Genomic DNA, 22,200 nt, shown 5'->3' on the forward strand with positions numbered 1-22,200 from the left:
TATTGCTCACTAGACAGTTTTGTGCTCCCCGCGCAAACACTGTGAAAGCTGCAGCGAAAGGGGCTTCCGATTGTCCAGAGAGGAGGACTCCGACAACTCCTTCGACCGATGCAATTGTACCGTAATAAGGTGAAAGTGACGGCGCTTGATTTCGCTTTGTTCTTCTGTCTCAAGCTCGACAGTCGAGTGAAAGTTATCACATCCGCGGCGACTCCGCGCCATCAGTTTGGGGGCGGCCTTCGTTCGGGGACAGCGACTCTGGTGACTCGTCCCGTCTTCGAATTCCGGCCCATCTCTCAAAGCACCTGCGCCGTGCAGACGCTCCAGCGTCTGGCTGTCAGGCGCTCTGCGAAGTTTACAGGACGTCCTGAAAAGGTCCTGCCGACATCCACAGCACGAGGTCGCTGAACTCCGTAGCACAAACGCAAAACTGTCTCCACTGACGGCCTGCTTCTTTGTCACCCGGGGCTAGAAACGCGGAAAGGCTAGGCTCACAAAGCCCCGCGATGGGACAAGCGCCAAATTAATTGGCGCAACCGTTCGATGGCATCCCTGCATGTAGCCAGCTGCACAATACAAAAACATTAATGAGCCACCAAAATGATTAGATGTCGTCAAGAGAAACTCGAGCCATCTTCGTTCAACAGCGGTTCTTGAAACCACACGGAACAAAGTAGTGTGAAGATGCAGCAACGCGCATTAATAGTGCCTCGTCAAAAGCACCCAGAAATTCAATGTACCCATCCTCAAACGTGAAACAGAGCCATGTGATATGTAGGCGTTCCACTCGACACCCGTCGGACTGCGGCTTGTGAACAACAGCAATGCCTACGAACTGCTCTTTATTACATGGATTGTTTACCGTTAGAAAAAAAATATAAATGAGAAATTTAAATGGCACAGCGGTGGCTGACTCGATGCTAACAGGACTAGTCTCGTAAACATAAACGTCTCCCAACGTGGCTGATTCATATACGAGCGGCTTGGATATTCCGGCACAGGTCCTCACACACAAGGTAAACATATTCAAACAGGTACGACAAAGTGTCCTGTGACTTTCAGGCGTACTGAAATAACTAATCATCACCTATTGCCCCTTATTTTGTTATCCTCCGTCCGGTGAACCCAAAATTTATATGCGGGCTTCCTATCGAGAATTGAGTGCAATAACCAGTATCAGATAAACTTACTTTGAGTCAATATGACCCGAGTGCATATCGTCATGAAGGTATTGACGATTCTCATGTTACTGGTGAACCAGGAAGTTCACAATGCCCTTACTGGCTGGCTCCCGTTCTCTTGAGTGAATATGGTGCAGGGCACTTCTGTTATAAAAGAAGCAAAAACTCTGTCCTGGCCTGGAAGAAAGGCGACCCCAAAGACGTAAATCATAACAGCGAAGCGGCATACACGAACAGTGGTCGGACCTGCAAAGCATAGCCAGCGCTTTGGAGGTTGTGCACCGTTCCCGACAGGGTAAAAAGCTCCGGCCCCAGCGGCGGCGGCGACGCTAGTGCGTCAACAGGAGGCACTGAAGCAGCGCTGTCTGTATGCAGGAGCAACCGCGCTTCCGGGCTCCTCCCGACACCTGCAGCCGTATAACCTCCCCGTCAATACGTCTGAAGACCGCGTGTTTTATACGAGGCCGAACACAGCTGCCCTCCGGCTGCCAGTGCCGTCCGTGCGGGCCTCCTGTTGTATTCGGCGCCAATGAATCTCTCGCCTCCGCGTACGCGCTGGAATCCGCCAGACGGCGTCTCAATCGCGGCAGCTGCTGCCGCCACAGACGGAGAGTACACCGCAGTTGCGTGCAGCGCTGATGACATGGCAGGGGCGCTCTGATCGGCGGGCATGTCCGCACGCCTTTCTCTCAGCTATACACATTGAAGACGGCGCGTTGAATCTGCTGCGTCCTACCAGTGTCCGTTTCGAGAGGAAGGCGGAAGCGGCTTGCAGGAGGAGCAGGTGCCCGCATTCTTCGGGCATGCATATCTTCACTCTTCACGGAAGGCGGAGGTGGCGGGAAGCACGTGCTGGCATCGGCACCAAGTCTTCCTCGTTTCTGAACCCGGGCACTGAGCGAATCGGCGCTCCATGGTGGACACAAGCTACTGACCGCCTCGCTATAGGATCGGGGAGACCCATGAAGATGGAAAATTGCAGGCACTGTAGTCGACTCTGCACATCAACGGTTGGGGAGTGAGAGCACTTAGTTTCCTGCAGGAATCGACCCCTAGTGCACTGCACACCAGCTCACTTTCTCCGGTTGCGCTTTGTATATACTACATACCAGGGATCTTGACCCCAGCCGGCTCCGAAACTTTCAGCCTTTGTTCCGAAAGCACGGGACAGCTTCACGAGTCGGCTTTACCGCCAGACTCGTTTTCCAACCAAGATCAACTTCAGGCATCGTGGCTAGATGGAAGGTGTTCTTTGTGGATAATGCCGCGAACTATTCAAATCTTTATTTGTTCTGTTCCGAGCCGCCAGCCTGGTGGGCAAATAGATAACCGACCTGGTGGGCAAACTCCTTTCCTGCCGGTTCTCCGTGCTACGCCGTGGAGCTGTCCGACGATGCTGTGTAAACCCAAATTGCGCATTACAGTGCGTGAGGCAAAAAATTATTTCCCTCCAGTCGCTTAATTCATTAGTCAGCAAAGAGATATTACGGTGCAGCCAGAGCGGATGCGTCTCATATGACCTGATCAATGCGAACTTGTGAAGTCGCAACCATCGTCCTACTCCGGCGCGAGAGACGCGAACTCGTTCGCCTTTTGTATTTTGAAAATATAATGTATGCAAAGCTCCTCCTGTCCTTTTCTTGCTATCATATCCTTTCTGCTATCATTTCCCTGCCCCTTTTCGTTCCCTCTGGCCGCAGCTCGGGTACTTTTCGTTCATTTTTGATTACCGTTTTTATTGACCAACTATCACCACCTATATAGGAGAAGAAAATAAATTATTTTTTATTTACTAACTAATCATAGCCGAATTTGATGGAGTTACCCATTTTTATAGTGTCTTAAATATCTTTCGAAATCGAAAGTGCTCAAATAATTCTCTGGCGCCTCTTTCGCTTTGACCACCACAAGAGGCTCAAGCTGAGTCGTATACATACCACTGTGGAAACCACTGTTGTGATTGAGAGTTGACAGTCAATGACGACACGGTGAAACTTTCATGAGAACAAACGACAAAAACTGTATTGAACTTTAGACTATATGGGGAGGTTAAACAAGGGAAAAAACACACGCACGACTTCTTTCTTTCCGTTCCTGAAGCAAAGTGTCCGACCGACTGACCCGCAGGGGAGCCCCTCTCCCTCGGCGCCGAAGGGGGCGCCGCACACACGCGTCTGCTTTGTGTCAGTTCACGCTTTCTGTCAGTTCACGAAACAGCGAGAACATGATCTTCAGGCGAGTCTCTTTCCCGGCGCCGGGGCGCGGTCCCCCGCATGTCGCGACCTTGAGCTCCCAGGCGCCAGATCACGCGGTACAGCAGCAGAGGGGTTGGTGGGGAAGCATCGTCTTACTCCGGCTCGGCTCCCGTCGCCGCGCCCCGCACAGGATGCGGCAACACCCCTCGCACACAACACAGGAGAGAGGAATGCACAACTGTAAATCACTTTACACGCTCAAACTTCCATCCCCGAAGAGAAGAAAACACAACAACCTCCCGGGCCCCAGCTGTGGGATCCCTAGGTTAGTGCTAAACACACAACTCGAGGGGGTAGAGAAGCTGAACCGGCCGTCGCAGTGTGGTCCCGTTGGGCAGCTTCACAACGCAGGCTCTAACGTGTCCATCTCTTCCTGGGATCGATTCCACTATCCTGGCAGTCTTCCACATCTGTCGAGGCGCCTTTTCGTCGTGTAGGAGAACCAGGTCACCGACGGCGGTCTTTGTAGTGCGCTGGCTGTGACACGTGTGAGCCGACCTGAGAGACAAAAGATATTCCTTGCGCCAACGCCTCCAAAACTGGTCAAGCAATTGTTGGCGATGCTTCCACTTTCGTGTCAAAGCTTGGGTTGACGAGATGACAGCAGGATACGATGATGGTAATGAGGTAAACCTCTTTCCAATCAGAAAGTGGGCTGGCGTAAGAACATCTGGTTCTTCTGGCGATGCAGGAACATGGGTCAAGGGGCGAGAGTTCACGATGCCCTCGACTTCCTGTAGAACAGTTGTAAGTTCTTCGAAGGTGAGTCTTGCCTGACGTAGAATTTTGCGCAGACAAACCTTCACAGTTCTCACCATCCTCTCCCAGAATCCACCCCACCATGCTGCTCTTTCGACAATGAATTTCCACCGAATTCTTGTCTTGGCACAGTGGTCGTGCAACTTTCCGTCAAAGAGGGTGTCTTTCAGTGCTGCAATTTCCTTAGAAGCCCTCTGGAATGTCTTCGCGTTGTCACTGTATATAACAGATGGTAATCCCCGTCGAGCGGTAAATCTTCGGAAAGCCAATAGAAATACATCAGATGAGAGGTTCGAGACAAGCTCTAGATGAACGGCTCGAGTAACAGCGCACGTGAAAAGTGCAATGTACGATTTTGAGACCGTTTCCATGTCTTTAATGAAGAGCGGTCCGGCAAAGTCTATGCCAACGACTTCAAACGGTTCCGAACGGCATACTCTCTCTGCTGGCAAAGGTGCCGGGGGAGCTCCTCCTGGCTTTGCACGACCTCTCACGCAGCTGTTGCAGCGATTTATAGCCCGTTTAACTTGCTGAAGGCCGCGTGGAATCCAGAACCTTTCTCTCACTTCAGTGAGAGTGTCTCGAGCGCCGCTGTGGAACGTTCGCAAATGAGCGTCACGAATAACGAGCTCCGTGAATGGGTGGCTGGGAGGAAGAAGAATGGGATGCTTAACATCTTCATTCTCATCGGAGAAGTGCAACCGGCCTCCAACTCGGAGTAGTCCCTCCTTGTCTAGAATGGGCTGTAATTTCTTAATGCTCGATTGAGAGCTCACCGACATTCCTTGGCGAAGACGTGATACGTCGTCCGGGTAGGACTCCTCTTGAACAGATTTCAGCCAGTATAATTCTGACCTTTCGATATCTTCCGCTACGAGCGAAGATGTCACTTTGTTCGACGGATTCCGACACGCAGTTATGAATCTGAACACCCAGGCAGTTACACGCAAAACTCGACAAAACCTGCTGTAGTGGGTCAAGTCCAAGATCGGCTTAAACATCCGTACGTGCAACACTTTCACTTCTTTTCGTTCTTCCGAACTTTCTTCGGCCTTTGGGATGTAGCTCTCTTGCAGAATAGGCCAGGAATCTTCCCTCTCTGAAAGCCAAGTCGGTCCCAACCACCAAAGTTGGTCGCTCTGAAGGCTTTGTAAAGTGACACCGCGGGTGACACGATCTGCGGGGTTTTCAAAACCAGGACAATGCCTCCATTGGTATTTCTCTGTGGAGGCTTGAATCTCGTTCACTCTGTTCCTGACAAATTGATTCCACTGCAAAGGGTTTCCCTTCAACCAATGAAGTGTTATGCTGGAATCTGTCCAATAAACCACTTGCAGCTCTTCTGCATACATTTTCAAACAGCCTCTGAGAAACTTGGCAACTCTGGCACCTAGCAGTGCACCCATCAACTCAAGTCGGGGAAGTGTCATACTTTTGAGCGGCGCAACCCTCGCCTTCCCGAACAGAAGTTTCGTGTGGATGCAACCGTTTGTGTCCTCTATTCGTAGGTAGGCGCAGGTCCCGTACGCTCGCTGGCTGGCATCGCAGAAGACATGCAACTGTATAACACTCTGCGGGTTAAGCACCGGAGCAACACATCGGGGCACTGTCAGAGAAGAAAGGTCCACTAGCTCTGACACCCAGCCTTCCCACTTCTTGGCAATATCAGTAGGCAGTGGATCGTCCCAATCAATGTTCCGCTGCCATAATTCTTGAAAGAGTGCCTTGGCTTGTATTGTAAATGGCACTAGCATTCCAAGAGGATCAAATATTCTGGCGATTGTCTGCAGAATACGTCTTTTGCAGCTGTGCTGGCTGTCCAAAATGGTTGAAAGTGACTTTGTGGCCACGGTAATTGTGTCGCTTTCAATATTCCAAATAAGGCCAAGAATCGTCACAGTTTCGTTTGAGTCTTTCTGACTTTCCTGCGCTGCGAATAGGTCTTGCAAGCGCTTGGAGCTGGAAGACCACTTTCGCAAACTCATTCCGCAAGCTTGAAGAATATCATTGGCTTGAGAGAAAATCTCCTCCGCCTCCTCTTCCGTGTCAGCTCCAACCAACAGGTCATCGACGTAGAAAGATTCCGCCAGAAGCGCAGCGGTTTTTTGGCTAGAGGCTTCAGCAGCTTCGAAGTGGTGTTGCAGCGTGGCATTAAGCAAGAATGGGCTAGCTTTGGTGCCAAACGGCACACGTTTCATACGCCACTCTTCGATTTCAGGGTCCGGTTCAGCATTTGAAGGCAGGCCTTTAAACCAAAGAAAACGTAAAGCGTCTCTGTCTTCCTCTCTGACACTGATTTGTAAAAATGCCTTCTCAATGTCTGCTGTCCAAGCGATCTGATACAGTCGAAAACGGATTAGTAGCTTGACCAGATCTGTGAGAAGACAAGGCCCTTTCTCTAGATGTTCATTCAGGGAAGAAGCACCTTGCTCATGTGAGGATGCATCAAACACAATACGCATCTTTGTGGTTGTTGAGTCGCTGCGCATAACTGCGTGGTGAGGCATGTAGTAAACGTGCGAGGTGGGTTCTTCGTCAGTGGTCACCCGTTCGGCGTAGCCCATCTGTATGTAGCTTTGCATAGTAGCCTGGTACTCGGCTCCGAATTCCGGAGCACGCTGAATTCTTTTCCCGAGGCTCTTGAGTCGCCTCTGAGCTTGAGATCGGTTATCTGAAAGGTGCCCGCTGTTCTCCTTCCAGGGAAGGGCGACTTCGTAACGGCCGTTTTGCATAGTGATGTTTCTTTCAAATTGGTGAATGATCGCTTCTGTTTCCTCATCAGGTCCTCCTTTGTGATCTATGATGCCGATGCTTTCCAAGTCCCAGAAGCGTTTTACTAATTTTTCGGTGGTGTTAAGCGCCGTGCTAATCCTCAGAACACAGAGGTTGGATGAAGTGTCAACTGAGGTATGCACTGATACTGGGCCTTGAAACATCCAACCGAAGACTGAGCCTAGGGCAACCAAGTCAGCGTTTTGCTGACAACGTTGAATTTCGCCTGTCATGAACTTCCACAGGTGCTCAGAGCCAATAAGAAGACCGATACCTGGCACCGCTGGCATACCCGGCAACAAAAGTTTGTCAGCTATGGGACGTCCTGTCTGCTCTATAATCTTGACAAACTCATCCTCAACAGGCACTTGGACTAAGTCGTTGCAGATGAATGGAACTTCAATGGCTTCGATTAGATATTCCTTGTCATCGTACTGGCTGCGGAGACGAACCTCTACAAGACGATATCTTTTAGTTGCAGAGGTGGCTGTCCCGAATGTGCTCAGCTGTAGAGAGGTTTGGCCGCTTTCTTTCAGACCCAAAAATTTCGAGATGTCCTCACGAATAAAACTGCGATGACTGCCGCCATCCACGATGCCTCTAATGTAGCCGCATCGACTGTCGCCAACAGCCCAAAGCCGGCAAGTTTGTAGCAGAATTTCACTACTCATGAAATTGCGGCTGCTGGCATGCAAGCTGCTGACATTCAAATTTGGAGTGACCTCCCTTTTGTTCGGCTTCCAGTGAGGGTCGCATACCGATACGGCATGCCTGCCGCTGCATTTTCCGCATTTCAATCGGCGGCGACAATCTTTCGAGCGATGCCCTCGTAAGGTACATCGGAAGCAGCGATTTTCTTTCTTCAGTTTCTCTAATCGCTCCTCATGGCCCATGTCACTGTTGCAATCAGCAGTGCTGTGTGTCAGAGCTCCGCAGAACAGACACTGCTCTTTTACATGGGAAGTTGCGTGCAGTACCGCAGATGTAGGAGGTAAGGACAATTGCTTCCTTTCACTTCCCTGTCTCATTGGCTTGTCTCGACTGCGGCCAGTTCCAGTCTTTTCTCGACTTTCCACTTCGACAGTCAAGTAGGTAAGAAGTTGTTCAAACTCACCGTCTGTAAGGCCCGCGGCAGATGTGGGTTCCTCGCTGCTCGGGGCATTGTTTTCGGAACGAGAGGAGCTCGGATGGTTGGCCAGTTGTTTATAATATCCCACGACGATGTCGGCAGGTAAAGCTTTCAAAATAATGTCGATCATCATCGTAGAATAAGTGTTCGAGCTCACGTTCAGTCCCCTCAGTCCGCGCACATGGCACTGAACGTGATCGAGTAGCTTCCGTAGGCCTCTCACGTCGTCCGATGACGTAACCGATGGTAGCGCTCGAAGTTGTGCCAGGTGCTCCCTGATGATATTTCGGGTGTCGCCGAAGCGCTTGGAGAGGATGGCCACAGCGTCTTCGTAGCACTCTCCCGTCGCCTGTAAACCGGCTATCGATGAGGCCGCAGCTCCGCTTAGTAGGCTTCGCAGATACTGAAACTTTTCGCCCTTTGTGAGCTCCGCATTGTCATGGACGGCTTCTTTAAATTGTTCCCAGAATCTGCGCCACTGTTGAAGCTCTCCGTTGAATGCTGTAAGTTGAAGAGTGGGCAGCTTTACTGCACTACGATGTGGAGCTTCACGGCCTATATGTTGGCTTCCCCGCTGTGATTCTGCTGACTGCGCTGTCAGGAGGTGCGGCGATCTGAGCAGCTCAGCCTCTCTTGCCTTAAGTTGACCAAGCATGCCCGTGGCTGCATCTTCATATCGCATGACGGCTTCGAATTCGGAAGCGAAGTCTTCATCAGCTATTCCGTCTTCCAACTCTTTGTTCAATTTCAGAAGCGCATCGTTGTTAGCCGTAAGCCTTTCAATTAGTGAGCACAACGCTCCGATATCTGTCGATGGCAGGGTTGCCTTTGCCTCATTGATGAGTTTGGTATTCTGCTGTCGACGCGCCGTTCTCTTTTCCCTTGTCCTCTGCATAATTGCGTCGTCTCGGACCGTGCCGTCACTTACTTTATCCGTCGCAGCCTGGTTGCGAGTTTCCGAAGTTCTCCTAGTCTTGGAGATTGCAGTTCCCGGGTTTCGGCACCATGTTGTGATTGAGAGTTGACAGTCAATGACGACACGGTGAAACTTTCATGAGAACAAACGACAAAAACTGTATTGAACTTTAGACTATATGGGGAGGTTAAACAAGGGAAAAAACACACGCACGACTTCTTTCTTTCCGTTCCTGAAGCAAAGTGTCCGACCGACTGACCCGCAGGGGAGCCCCTCTCCCTCGGCGCCGAAGGGGGCGCCGCACACACGCGTCTGCTTTGTGTCAGTTCACGCTTTCTGTCAGTTCACGAAACAGCGAGAACATGATCTTCAGGCGAGTCTCTTTCCCGGCGCCGGGGCGCGGTCCCCCGCATGTCGCGACCTTGAGCTCCCAGGCGCCAGATCACGCGGTACAGCAGCAGAGGGGTTGGTGGGGAAGCATCGTCTTACTCCGGCTCGGCTCCCGTCGCCGCGCCCCGCACAGGATGCGGCAACACCCCTCGCACACAACACAGGAGAGAGGAATGCACAACTGTAAATCACTTTACACGCTCAAACTTCCATCCCCGAAGAGAAGAAAACACAACAACCACTGTGTTATTTTTGTTCGGTTGCGACACAGGAATAAGAGAAACATAGTTTACAATTCCGCGTCCTAATATACTGCCTCTCTCAGGGGGTTTACATGAGACCGACAAAGTCGGGTCGGGGAGGCCTGTCGGGCTAAAAACCGGCTATCGGGCTCATGTATACGCTAGGGGGTCGAGCTAAAGGACCGTCGCGTCGGGTCCCGCCAGCCCGACTGCAGGGGGTGGGTTGGCTCCACCCTACCCGATGGGCGAGGGGCATGTATACTCTGACGCGTCGGGCAGGCACCTCCTCTCTTGCCTCCTTGCTGGTCGGGGACGGGACCGTGAGCTGTTCGTCTGAGCATTCCTCCTTTTCCTCCTCTCCTGCCTGCGCCTGGTTCTCTTGCTCGACGCACGGTGTAGCAGCGATCTTTGCCCGATAGAAACGAGCTCATGTAAACCCGGACGGGTCGGGCTGGCTTAGCTCGACAACCGGCTCCCCCCTACCCGACCCGCTTGCGTCGGGCTCATGTATACAAGGCTTCTGTGGCGGGCGGGGATATATCCAGCTCCCCGACCGTCTTTTCCGCAGAGGCTCTGTCCGGACCCTGCCCTCCAGAGAAGGCGCAAAGGGGGCGCGGTTGCTTTGTTCTCCGGAAGGAGTCGGGAAGCCGCGGTATGCGGGGCAAGCCGCGCTTTATCGCGGTCGCGACCTTTAACTGTAGGCGCGTGCCTCCCTTCCGCAAACGCTGCTGTCCCGATGAAAGGAGCTTCCTGCGAAGCCCATGTCGACAGGCCCTTGCGCAACCCCCCCCTCGCTTCCTCCTTGCGCTGATTTTTCGTTCTTTGCTCATCGCTCGAGCCGAGGCGTGGCGAAACGTCTACGCTTCGCCCTTCTTCTTTCATTGTGGTTCAGCCTTGCAAGTGGATTCTGGGAAGATGCGATTATACTTGACGGTCGCCGTACTTCAACTCCTCCCCCCCCCCCCCCCCCCTGCATCTCCCTTCGCGCAAGAGTCGTAGTTCTTTTGAGTGGCTAGGAGATATACTTGGTAAGTGCAGCGCCTTTTGTTTTGTGTGTGCGTATATGTGCTAGTAACATTTGCCGACGCCGGCTAGGAGCGTCCTTTCATTGGTTCGAGATCGAGAACAGCACAGGCGTCCCGAGCGACACATTTCCCCAGTCCTTCTGAGGCTCGCTCAGCTTACATAGACGCACTAACTACGAGAAGCGGTCATACATGTCGTTTATTGGCGTGAATAAAGGTAAATTAAAAAACAAAATCCGGCTTGAGTGGGACTTTCATCATTATATACATTGAAGTAGTAGTAGTAGTAGTAGTAGTAGTAGTAGTAGTAGTAGTAGTAGTAGTAGTTGTAGTAGTAAAAACTTTTTCACGAATGGACGAGTTGGCGCATACCGTCGCACTAGACCTCTTCATTTGTGTGTGTGTGTGTGTGTGTGTGTGTGTGTGTGTGTGTGTGTGTGTGTGTGTGTGTGTGTGTGTGTGTGTGTGTGTGTGTGTGTGTGTGTGTGTGTGTGTGTGTGTGTGTGTGTGTGTGTGTGTGTGTGTGTGTGTGTGTGTGTGTGTGTGTGTGTGTGTGTGTGTGTGTGTGTGTGTGTGTGTGTGTGTGTGTGTGTGTGTGTGTGTGTGTGTGTGTGTGTGTGTGTGTGTGTGTGTGTGTGTGTGTGTGTGTGTGTTCTGGAAGAACATTCACTTCGAATATCACGTCCTCGTCGTCCTGGTAGGTCGGGTGAATGTGGATGATGATGCAGTATTTCGTATCCTTTTTTTCGTTCACTCTGATGCCTCTCGTGTGTACCTTTGTTAAAGTTATGGTGACAACACGAAATTAATAGACGCCCCCCGCTCGAATAAATTTAGACCGAAGACAGTCGCCAAAAGTTATATTGAAAATTTGCGCAACTACTTGAAGGATAAAAATTCAGAGACGATGGTTACGACTTATGTCCCGTGGTCTACGTAAGAATGTTATAATGGTATGCGTACAGAGGGCGATCACTACGACTGGAGAGACAATTAAAGGTGTGATTATAAAATATCTGTATTTGCTTATGCGCCATAAACCTTGCTGTTGGTTTCCGGCGCAATCAATTTTATTGATGAAAGTTTTTTTCGTTTCTACGAATATTTCGTTATATCCAGCTTTTTTTGCCTTTCGCCTCTCCCACAAAAGAAAAGCGAAGAATTCCCTCGTCGCAACTTTCCTCTTTCTATATTATACACGTGGCGCCTGCAATCTACTCAAATATCTCATTGCCAAATGCGTTCTTTTTTTTTATTTTGCGCCAATGAAATGCACGCACTCAACGAGGGGCCTGCTTTGGATATCACTTGGGCGTCCAGTGGTGCGTCAACTGGGCCAGCGCAGGAAACGGAACAGTCGTACAGAGTGTCAACTTTACACCTCGACCGCACTGGGACGGCAAGCGGCTAACTCGCTGGAACGTTTGTGGTTCTCAAATCGCAATCCCAGTGGCGCCACCTAGTACACGTTGGCGCAGTAGGCACAAGTGTGGATCATGTGGTATCCACCCACCGAAAAAGTAAAACTCATAGAAATAAAGGTTCCACGTAGTCCACCCCGTACAGCGGCGTCCTTGCTCTGGCGCCGAAACCGACACCGCGAAAAGAGCAGCGTCCTGGCAGCCAAAGGTTCTGTGAGAACCAGACCAATCACAGCGACCCATAGCAGACGTAGCAGACAAGCAGGCGGAGGGGGAAGGGGGGGGGGGGGTGCTGACAGAGCATCTGCCCAGCACAATGAGCGACACCACTGAGCGTGGAAGTGTGTGCAGCAGTATGCAGGGCATAGTAAACATCATGACTTAACTCGGTTTAGCTTTAAGGCAATAGTATAGATTCGCAGACCTGGCCGTTCGGCGATGACAGGCGACAGGTACGGGAACGACCCCGCAAAAACACCGGAGATTGACGCTCACTCGGGCCCAAAAGAAAAGAAAACCAACGTCAGTGGACGATCAAGTCGCAAACGAGTGCTAGGTATCGTCCGCCGCGGCGTCGGTTCTGTTCCCGGGGGAATCCATGCGCCATTCGGAGCATGGCACGATGCTCTTCCTGCCGAAGCGTCAACCGATACCGGCGGCTTGCTGCGTCGGGACAGCGAAATACAGCACGCCCTCGGCGGCCGCCGACAGAGCCCGCGCCGCCATTGGTATCGCGTGCACACTCTCTTGTTTTTGGCCGCCGCCTATGTTCATTGTTGTGGCGTCTGGCAGCAGCGCTGTCACGCGCCTCCTCGCCGCGGGCGGAAGAAGGAATCCGAGCGCAGTTCCCAGCCCAGCGTCCGGCGGCCGCCCACGCGCAGCGAAGGGAAGACCGACCTCGTGTGTGTGAGCTCTGCCAAAGCAGCACGGCCGCTCCGTCTACTCTGGTGACGTCCCGACGCGGCCGGTCGGCCTTCGTATCACTTTCCGAGCACGTCCGCCACATGCACCGGTGTGCGTTCGTTGTTCGCTCCTGAAGGGCCGCAGCCTCTTCGTTTTCTCGTGATACGCGGAGAGGACCCAGAACGCAGTATTCACATTTTGCAAAGTTGGTCCTGGCTGACAAAAAAATCACAATTAAGTGTACCCAGCGTAACGCCGTTAGGCCCCAGATTGCTGGGTAGGCGAACGCGCGTCCCGGCCCGTCGGCTTCATTCGACGAACAGCGGAAGGGTGAGCTCAGATGCCGCGGAATCGAGTCACAGCAACCCTGTACCAAAACACTGTGCACACACATTCCGCCGTAGTGGAGATAGATCTGGTAGCCATTAAGGACCATGCCTCGTTAGATCAGATAAGACTCCGTTCGTAACAGCTGCAACAGAGACGGGTACACAGTGCAGGAGAACGCAGTTTCCCATCACGGATCCTGAATCTTATGCGTTCTCAGGTGGTCCGTCGTTCGGCTGGCCTTTCATTTCGCTTTCATCGGGTTCGAAGGTGTTGAACAGCGACCGGCGACGCCACGCACAACCGACCACAGCAGAGTAAAAACATACACACAGGGAGACAAGCAGTAAAAAGAGGCTCGCAGAGTGAAGCGGATGTGACGCTCTCACATTTCGCCGGAACTGGTGACACGGTCGGCGCACCGGGGCAAAGCCACTGGGACCATGATCACATGGTTCCTGTTTACCCAGCTTGTCGGCTGCTTCTCGCAGCAGCAGCGCATTGTTTCTACTCGTTGAGGCAACCATGCAGTGCTCCCCTCCCCCCCCCCCCCCCCCACACACACACACACTACTCTACTTTTTACAGCGAATACAAGCGCCTTCCTGGTTATACACATACGACGTTTACATAAGCCTGAACAAGTCGCATCGAGTCAAACAACCATCGAGTTGCTTGAGTCATCCCGACTGCAGGATAGGTAAGCTCGACTCCTCTATTGCCTCTTTGCTGATCGGGCTCGGGAAGCAGCAGCAGACAAGAGCGGGAGCTGTTCGTCTGTTCATTTCTCCCCTTCCTCCTGTCTCGCGTGCGCGTGGTTCGCCTGTTCGACGCAAGGTGTAGCGACGTTATCGGCCCGACTATATAGGCTCGACAAAGAGGCTTTTAGGTACTTTAGTCCCTACAGAAACGGGTTGATGGCGGCCGGGTTGCCGCGCCGCGTGATGCAGTGGTAAGACGCCCGACTACTGTGCTGGAGTACACGGGTTCGATCCCGACCTCGGCGGCTGCGTTTCGATGGGGGCGAAGTGAAGTGGCGTCCGTGTGCTGTGCGAAGTCAGTGCATGTTAAAGATCCCCAGGTGGTTGAAATTACTCCGGAGCTATCCACTACGGCACAACTTTCTCTCTTTCCGCTTTCACTCCCACTTTCCTCCCTTCCCTTACGGCGGGGGTTCAGGTGTCCACTGAAGTGTGACACTGACAGGTACCGCGCCTTTCCTTTGCTGTGAACCAGTTATTATTATTATCAACCCGGGCGAGTCGAACTCACCTAGGGCGACATCCGGCTCGCCCCGAATCGTCCGACTTGCATCGGGCTTGCCCCACAAGCAATAGTAACACTTTACTTGGCCGAGAAGGTATTCTAATTTGTCTTTAAATACAGGCCGTTCTCTCTCTGTGTGTGTGTGTGTGTGTGTGTGTGTGTGTGTGTGTGTGTGTGTGTGTGTGTGTGTGTGTGTGTGTGTGTGTGTGTGTGTGTGTGTGTGTGTGTGTGTGTGTGTGTGTGTGTGTGTGTGTGTGTGTGTGTGTGTGTGTGTGTGTGTGTGTGTGTGTGTGTGTGTGTGTGTGGAGAAATCAGAGCGATAAACATGAAAGAACATTGTTGAACTCCGCGAGTTTATCTCGCATTATTTTTGCAGCAGCTAGTCGAATTGCAAAGCTCTTAGGTGTGCATATTATTTTGTCACAGAGTCCCTTTAACATGGCAGGATATAAATTCGGCAATCTGAATGGTTAGATTTCGTCTACATAATGAGACGAAGCTATAAATTGCGATAAATGCAAATTATCAATTCGAAAAGCATCACGCGGACAGCGAGCAGGAGGTAAGAAAGAGATGCAATAATAAACAAGGGCCAGAATGCTAATAACGCTCTCGAAAAAGGGGTGCGGGCAGCACGAAAATCCGCGCCCACCTTCGCGTGAGTCATTTCCCTCCTGGGAGGTCGCTATTCAGAAGGTGAGACGCAGTGTGTTGTTTGATTCCTTAAAGTTCGAACAATTCCAACCGTTGAGCGCCCAGCGGCGTCGTGCGTAGAGAAAACGAAGAGTTTCGCTGTAAAGTAGAAAGTTTCACAAAGCAGCAACCTAAGCCACAGTCCACCCACGCGAATCCACCCACCCACACTATGTTCTGAAGCGTCCAATATTTTTTCGAAGATTTCTTTGGCGTTCTTCCTGTTACAAACGGGCTTCCCCATCAAGACATGCTTCTATCGAATGTTATATTTTGAGTCCCTAGCCTCTTAAATTTCTTCACCTTTCTCTTATTACATTCTCTTCTTCGCATACAGAGGGCTATGAACAAGGAGGTTATAAAAAACTGCAGTGTGTTCAAAGGCTTAGCTCGCAGAATCGCGCGTGAATTGCTGGTGGGAGAAAATGTATCCCGCTTTTTCGTATTTAGCCAAATACATCGCCGCTTATTGCTGTCGTTCATACCTCTCGGAATGGTAAAAGGGCTTCCCGAGTTCTTGGCGGTTGATGCACCCTAAAGCGCAGCAACCGTGGATTTACAGTCTTTATCATGGGTTTTACAAAACACTAAGAGGCGAGAGGACACGCTTTGTTGCATGCTGTGCAAGCCATCCCCCTACTGGAACACTGGCGCCCGGGAAGTCGACGGGACATAATATGGCGGCGAGTGGCCATGTGACTGCGCGGAACCAATCGGAGGCGCGGCGGCGGAGAGAAAGCGAATGCGGTACCCTAGTCAAGCGCCAACTCACGGGTGTTCCGCTGGCCCAAAAGAAGCTGCACAAAGGGGAATGAGGAGGGCACCCGGGTATAACCCGGCAAGGGACGCTGATAAAAGTGCCCTCCGTCACGCCTCGGGACGGGGGTCATTATCAGATTAGCCGGACGATAGGATTGTCTCGCTCATGCGGCGGCGACAGCCCGGACGCGACGCTACTGGCATCTTGCTGCGGGCCATGGTTGCCTGCATAGGCGCACCGCGCAATTGCTACACGTCAGACCACGCCGGGATGGCGAGTGAGCCGGGTGTTTCTATTATCGCGGCCGAAGAAGCGCGTCGCGTCCGGCGGGTTGAGTGGGAACGGCAGAGAAGACGCCGTAATCGTGAATCTACCGATCCCGAAGTCGTGGCTCGGCGCAAGGAACAGCTTGCGAAGAAACGGGAGAAACGACGGGCCTCGCTAGCGGCTGAAACACCAGAACAACGAACTGCTCGCCTAGAGGCTGAGCGCCGTCGTAAACATATATACAGACTCCAAGTTGAAGCAATGCGACTCCCCGAGGAAATGGATAAACGACAGGCGAACTGTAAAGCGCGGTTGGTCATGGCCTCGTCCACTACAGCCAAGCTTCAGAGTGAGTTGGTGCTCGACCCACTTGGCTCAACCCATCTCGTTACAAAATCGAAAATTAGAGACAAAACAAAACAAATACCGACCAATTAAAATGTGCACGTCTAACTCGGTTTAATCTTAGTTAAAACCCTGCTATATATATTGATTTTTTTCTGTAAAGCTAGAATTCAGTCTGTCCTTTCCTCTACCCTCATGGTGCACTGTCTTGTGACTGGTGGGATTCTTATTTTGTTCCTTATGCCTGTTAGGATATCCTCCGTGAGTTCGAGCCTTGCTCGAGGTTCAAAGGTTATAGCTTTTCTAGTATTTTTAGCCCCGATCGGCTGCGCAGGAGTCGTTGCTGTTCTGCTACTGCCTCAATGAGCTCGTCTGGTGTGTTTGAAATCAGCATGTTATTTTGAGTGTTATGTGTCGATGTGTACGGAGGGAGGCCCAGGGCGGCCTTAACACCTTTCCTGATTAGGATTTCAATTTCGTTCTTTTCTGCTTCGGCTGGCCGTAGGTATGATGCCAGGTATGTGATACTACTGATTACGAATGATCGAATCAGTCTCGATTAGGAATGTAATATCCTTCATTCCTGCGTGTTTATTTGCTAATCCCTCGATTAGCCCGCACGTCTGGCCTACAGTGAATTGGAGCTTTTGTATCGCTTAAGTGTTCTTACCCTTTGACTGTATCCGAAGGCCCAGCACACTAATCGCGTTATCTCGCGTTAGCGTTATCTCGTGCCCCTAAGGCTTTCTTTGTCCATTTTGTGGGTCGAGGAAGAGCGCTTCCGATATCTCGGCAGATCATGAGTCCTATTTGGTTTGTACCACTAAAATTCCTCGACCGCTGTTTGGAGGATATTTGCGCATCTCTGCCTCAAAGGGTGAGGTCTTCCGCGCATATAGTGTGGCATGGGTCCTTGTATACCTGCCAGTTTCTCTGGTGGGCCAATCATTGCAATGTTGAAGAGTGTTAGTGATAGAAACGAGCCCTGGGGAGTACATTTGTTGCTCGGTTTTATTCCTTTCTCTTCCTTCCCTCCTAGCCAAATATTAACTGTTCCATTGGAAAGAAAGTCTTTGACCTTTATACCTACATTTAGAGGGCGTTCTAGTATGACTCAGTGGTCAACATTGTCGAAAGCTTCCGCCACGTCGAGGTACGAGAGTAACAGTCGGTCTAGGTCTGGGATATTACTCCCGTATCTAAAGTTTTGTTGCTTTTACACTTGATCTTTAAGTTGAAGCATGACGTCGCATGCGGAAAGATGTGCCCTGATTCCGATCATATAGTGTCGGGGTAAAGTTCCTGCTCTTCTAGGAGTCTGGTTAGTCTAGTTTGGATTCTTGCGCGACATACTTATCATGATTCTTATAGCGCTGACGAAACACCACAGGAAGAAAGACACAAAAGGACAGAAGCGCAACTTCCAACTTTAATGAGCAGAAAAGGAACCCAGGTACACTTTTATAATCTCTGGTCTGCATGAATGTGCGATAACCCCCACACTAAATAAAAAAAAAACAGTAACGCTAGGCAGGATTGAACCAGTTCAATCATGACAAAACACATGGGTGAAAGGCAGGTCGCATGGATAAAGACAAGAAACAAGAAAATGCTTCATGTGGCGTTTCGTCAGCGCTATAAGAATCAAGATCATGTACCAACTAACCCGTCAAAAAGTCCTGCTGCAGCATACTTATCATGTGCGCAGAAAACGTGAGTAATAAACTGATGAAGAACGGCAGGTAGGATTGAATTCAAACGCTGATTACGGAAACCAAAAGTCGGGAGAAGGAGGACGAAAGGCAGGGAGGGCTTGCTAAAAATATAATAATAATAATAATAATAATAATAATAATAATAATAATAATAATAATAATAATAATAATAATAATAATAATAATAATAATAATAATAATAATAATAATAAGTTTATTTCCAGGTTCAACTGGAGGGTTTCGCGGATAAAAGCTGCCTTCGCAGCTTGACAGTGTCCAGGAAACCCTTACAAGCAGCAGCAGACGAGTGGTGAAGGAAATCTCCAAATCTGTCATATATACAAAAATGCTACAGCGACGAAAATATTCACTCGTCAGTTAGTGAAAAACCTGCTTATGCCTTCGTGCTGTCTGTTAAAGACTTTGGCGTCAGCATGACTTAGAAACTGCGACGCCGAGCATGTGCTCAACATTATCATTGGCTTTTCCGCGTATGTTCACATCCAGTCATTCCAGGTGTGTAGAACACGCAAGACCTGCTGAGAGAAAATAAGATTCCTCTCTACACTGTCAGTAAGGGATATAAATATGCACGTGCAATGTATGGTCAATAAGCAAAGCCACCAGATTAATTGAGTAAAACAATGTTTAATCTTTGAGACACAATAAGTATAAAGCCGCGTGAAATAATCGTACTGCTGGCGCACAATATTCCGTGATTAACCGTCTGAATTTAAAAAAAAAAAAAAAATGCGGGAAGGGGGGATGCCTATATTCGTGAAAATGCGGTTGCTACACAGACGAGTGCTGCCCGCTGAATGCGCGTAGTAAGTATAACGTGGGAGCATGTTGCATATCCAAGACCATAAATGCAGATACGACCTCCAGCCTAATGACGGCTCACAGCACTTGCCGAGTGCCGACATTGTCACGTCCTATGTAATACCGTTCATTACACGTGATAAGAACCTTTGTAGTATTCAACTAAGATATCTCGCACCAAACCTGCGTCATTTATATATGTGCATTGACACCACACCTCACCTTGGCAGGTGTAACTGCACCAAGCCCAAACACGACGGCGGCAAAGAAAGATGAAGGGACTCAAGTCTGCCTTCTGGGAGCAACGAAGTCGACACAGGCAGCTTTGGAACGAAGAACAAAGTCATATGGCACACAAGCGAGTATTGAAAGCGAGGCAACAGGTGTGTATGGATGCTCAACACTTATACAAACAATGCCATTGCATGTTCAGTGAAGACAGCTTAAATATACAATGCTGTCGGTGGATCGGGAGGCAGTTTATAATCTACGAAATGAGAACCTACAATAATGTATTCAGACTATGAAGTGCAATTAGACCACTTACTCATTTTGCCACCTGCTCACGTCAAACCTTTTTTTTGTTGTTGTTGTTGTTTTATTCATCCTACCAACATGAAAGTGCATTCAGTGTGCCCTGTTTGTGAACCCTATAATCTTCTGCTGCGTTGCAGGCTTATGCACAGCCAGCCAAGTCAGCTAAGCGGGCACAACGCGATTATAAATAGGTGCTCACGATATTATCGCTTTTACAAAATTGTCTCGCAAAATTGCTCAATGTGCGAAGGAGTGGACACAGCTTTCACTTCGTATCGGGATTATATGACACTTGTCCGCCCTTGTTAGTCAATAGACCTCAGCAGTTAGAATCTCCAAAACATCCTGGCCCCGGCAGGCAGGTATTCCGTCATGTTATCTTTTCCTTTTTTATTTTTTGGCAACACTGGATGGCGGGCTTTATTTTTTACAATACACTTACCGTTTCTCTGTGCTACACGAAGAAGCGACGAATATTCTCAGTCCCAGAAAACATGGACAAACGCTACTAATTTGTGTCTGTCACAATGCTACGTGACGCTGAACTTTTTTTTTTTTTAAGTACTGCTCGCAGTTTGAGCCGTCAGCGTGGCCCGGCGGTGACCACCATGGACCTTTGACCTTTAGACGACCCCTGTAGACGACCCCAAGCTGGCAGGAGCTGCCAACTTGAGTCTCTCGTTTCACATGGGACGGTTATGACAGAATCAGCCTGCCGGGACCCTGGCATTCACGTTACTCCTAGAGCACAATTAGGCACGTTCATACGGCTTGGTTAAAGAGGGGCTTTATACGTGGGCTGGCAGGAGCTGCCAACTTGGGTCTCTCGTTTCACATGCTTATGCTAGAATCAGCCTGCCAGGACCCTGGCATTTCGTTACCCCTCTAGACTACTAAGGCACATTCATACGGCTTGGTTAAAGCGGGGCTTTATCTGTGGGCTGGGAAGAAGAATTAGAAGAATGCTCGGTCACCCGCAGATATTGCTTTTGCTCAACATTCTGTTCAGCAGCGTTGATTTTTTTTCGCGGGAATTTCAAATGATCGATACACTCCGCTGATTTTGTATGAATGCCAGAGCTATATGGTCAGTGCCGGCAGAGGGAGTATTTTCTAGTTACATTTTGGAGCTAGTACGAAGAGTAGGCCGTCAATAGTCTCCGCGCATCAGCTCAGCGCACTCTCCAGTTTTCTCTCAACCGCAGATAAAAATATTCCCGTTAAATTAATGTGCGGTGTTCGCTAGTCCATATTCCCAGTGGAGAGCACCACGAAGGATCAGGATCGTGATTACTCGAGTCCTCGGTAAGCTTTGTAGATAAAACCTGCACCACGGTCTGCATGTCGTCGTGCTGCCACGATTGGCTAGTCTGTTGCCGGTTGACAGTCATTATCCTACGTACTTGATTTCCAGGTCACCATCGGACACTACCGAGAAGGTGAAGTGTCACCAGCGACCCTGCGTATCCTGAACTCCTCTCAAGCATTTCCCCATCGAACGAAGCTGCTCTGGACCCCCGGCTATGACTCTCTGACTGGAAATCGCCAAGCCTATGTCATCGCCCCTAGCGTGCACAATCCGGGAGCCGGAGACTACCTCCTTCATTTTCCAGTTCCAACCGTTCTCAAATCGAATACTCCGCATTTAAAGCGGCCATAGAATATAAAGGTCCCCCAACCACATTCACACCTGCGGCCGTCTCGAAAGGAAGTTGTTGTAACTGATGAACTTAATTTGCACTTTCATCGTTTTAAGTAACTTCGTCTATTTTTCAACAAAAAAAAAAAACAGTATAAAATTAGTTAAGAGAGAGCAAGAATTCGGAAACTCGTATTCTTCGATTGGGCTCCCCGCTCGTTCTGACCGCATTCCTTTCCTTCTGGTCCGAGTCGTTGGTCATAAATAAACGAAAGGCGTCTGTTTTGTGTCAGGCGAAGCATACTTTTACAAAAAAAAAAAAAAAAGGAGTAGACAAATTAAACCTGCAAAAGGGGGAAAAAAAAGGCAAGTTTCAACAGAAGTAGTTACGTGGTGCCAACTTTAAACGGGACACATAGGCACACTTGGACCTGCTACACCGTTTCTACTTCACGTACCCTGTATCTCGCAGCCTGTCCCTAATGTTAAGCATGCCCTCTTGATTGTACATACAACATATGGGAAAACCAGAGCCAACCTATATACCTCTCCCCTATTTTCTACCTGTTCCTGCAACAAAAGGCGGCCGCCAGCACTGGAGCCCTGGACTAAGTTACCCACCCTCTTCGATGTGCATTTTCTGTGCTAATAAATGTGCTAATAAATTTTCTGTGCTAATAAATAATAATTCGTTCCTGATCAGCCATTTACGCAGTTCAAATTTGAGTGAAGCGCTCAACGCAGAAGGCGTCTCCTAGGAAAGCTGCAGGGCGTGAACCTAACCCAAATGGGTCAGTGTGTCGACACGCCGAGAGAGGGCGCTTCCTGACAAGCGG

General features: G+C 50.1%; 1 long non-coding RNA gene across 1 annotated transcript; it reads left to right on the plus strand.

The window, feature by feature from the left end:
• The first annotated feature begins 16,093 nt into the window (after window positions 1-16,093).
• Window positions 16,094-22,070, plus strand: LOC146173432 (uncharacterized). The gene is made up of 3 exons (XR_014701683.1): window positions 16,094-16,655; window positions 19,419-19,571; window positions 21,140-22,070. It is a non-coding gene; the product is annotated as an uncharacterized LOC146173432 (long non-coding RNA).
• The last annotated feature ends 130 nt before the right edge of the window (window positions 22,071-22,200 follow it).

Source organism: Amblyomma maculatum, chromosome 11, assembly GCF_055883805.1.
Source record: "Amblyomma maculatum isolate TAMU_Amacu chromosome 11, ASM5588380v1, whole genome shotgun sequence".
NCBI lineage: Eukaryota > Metazoa > Arthropoda > Arachnida > Ixodida > Ixodidae > Amblyomma > Amblyomma maculatum.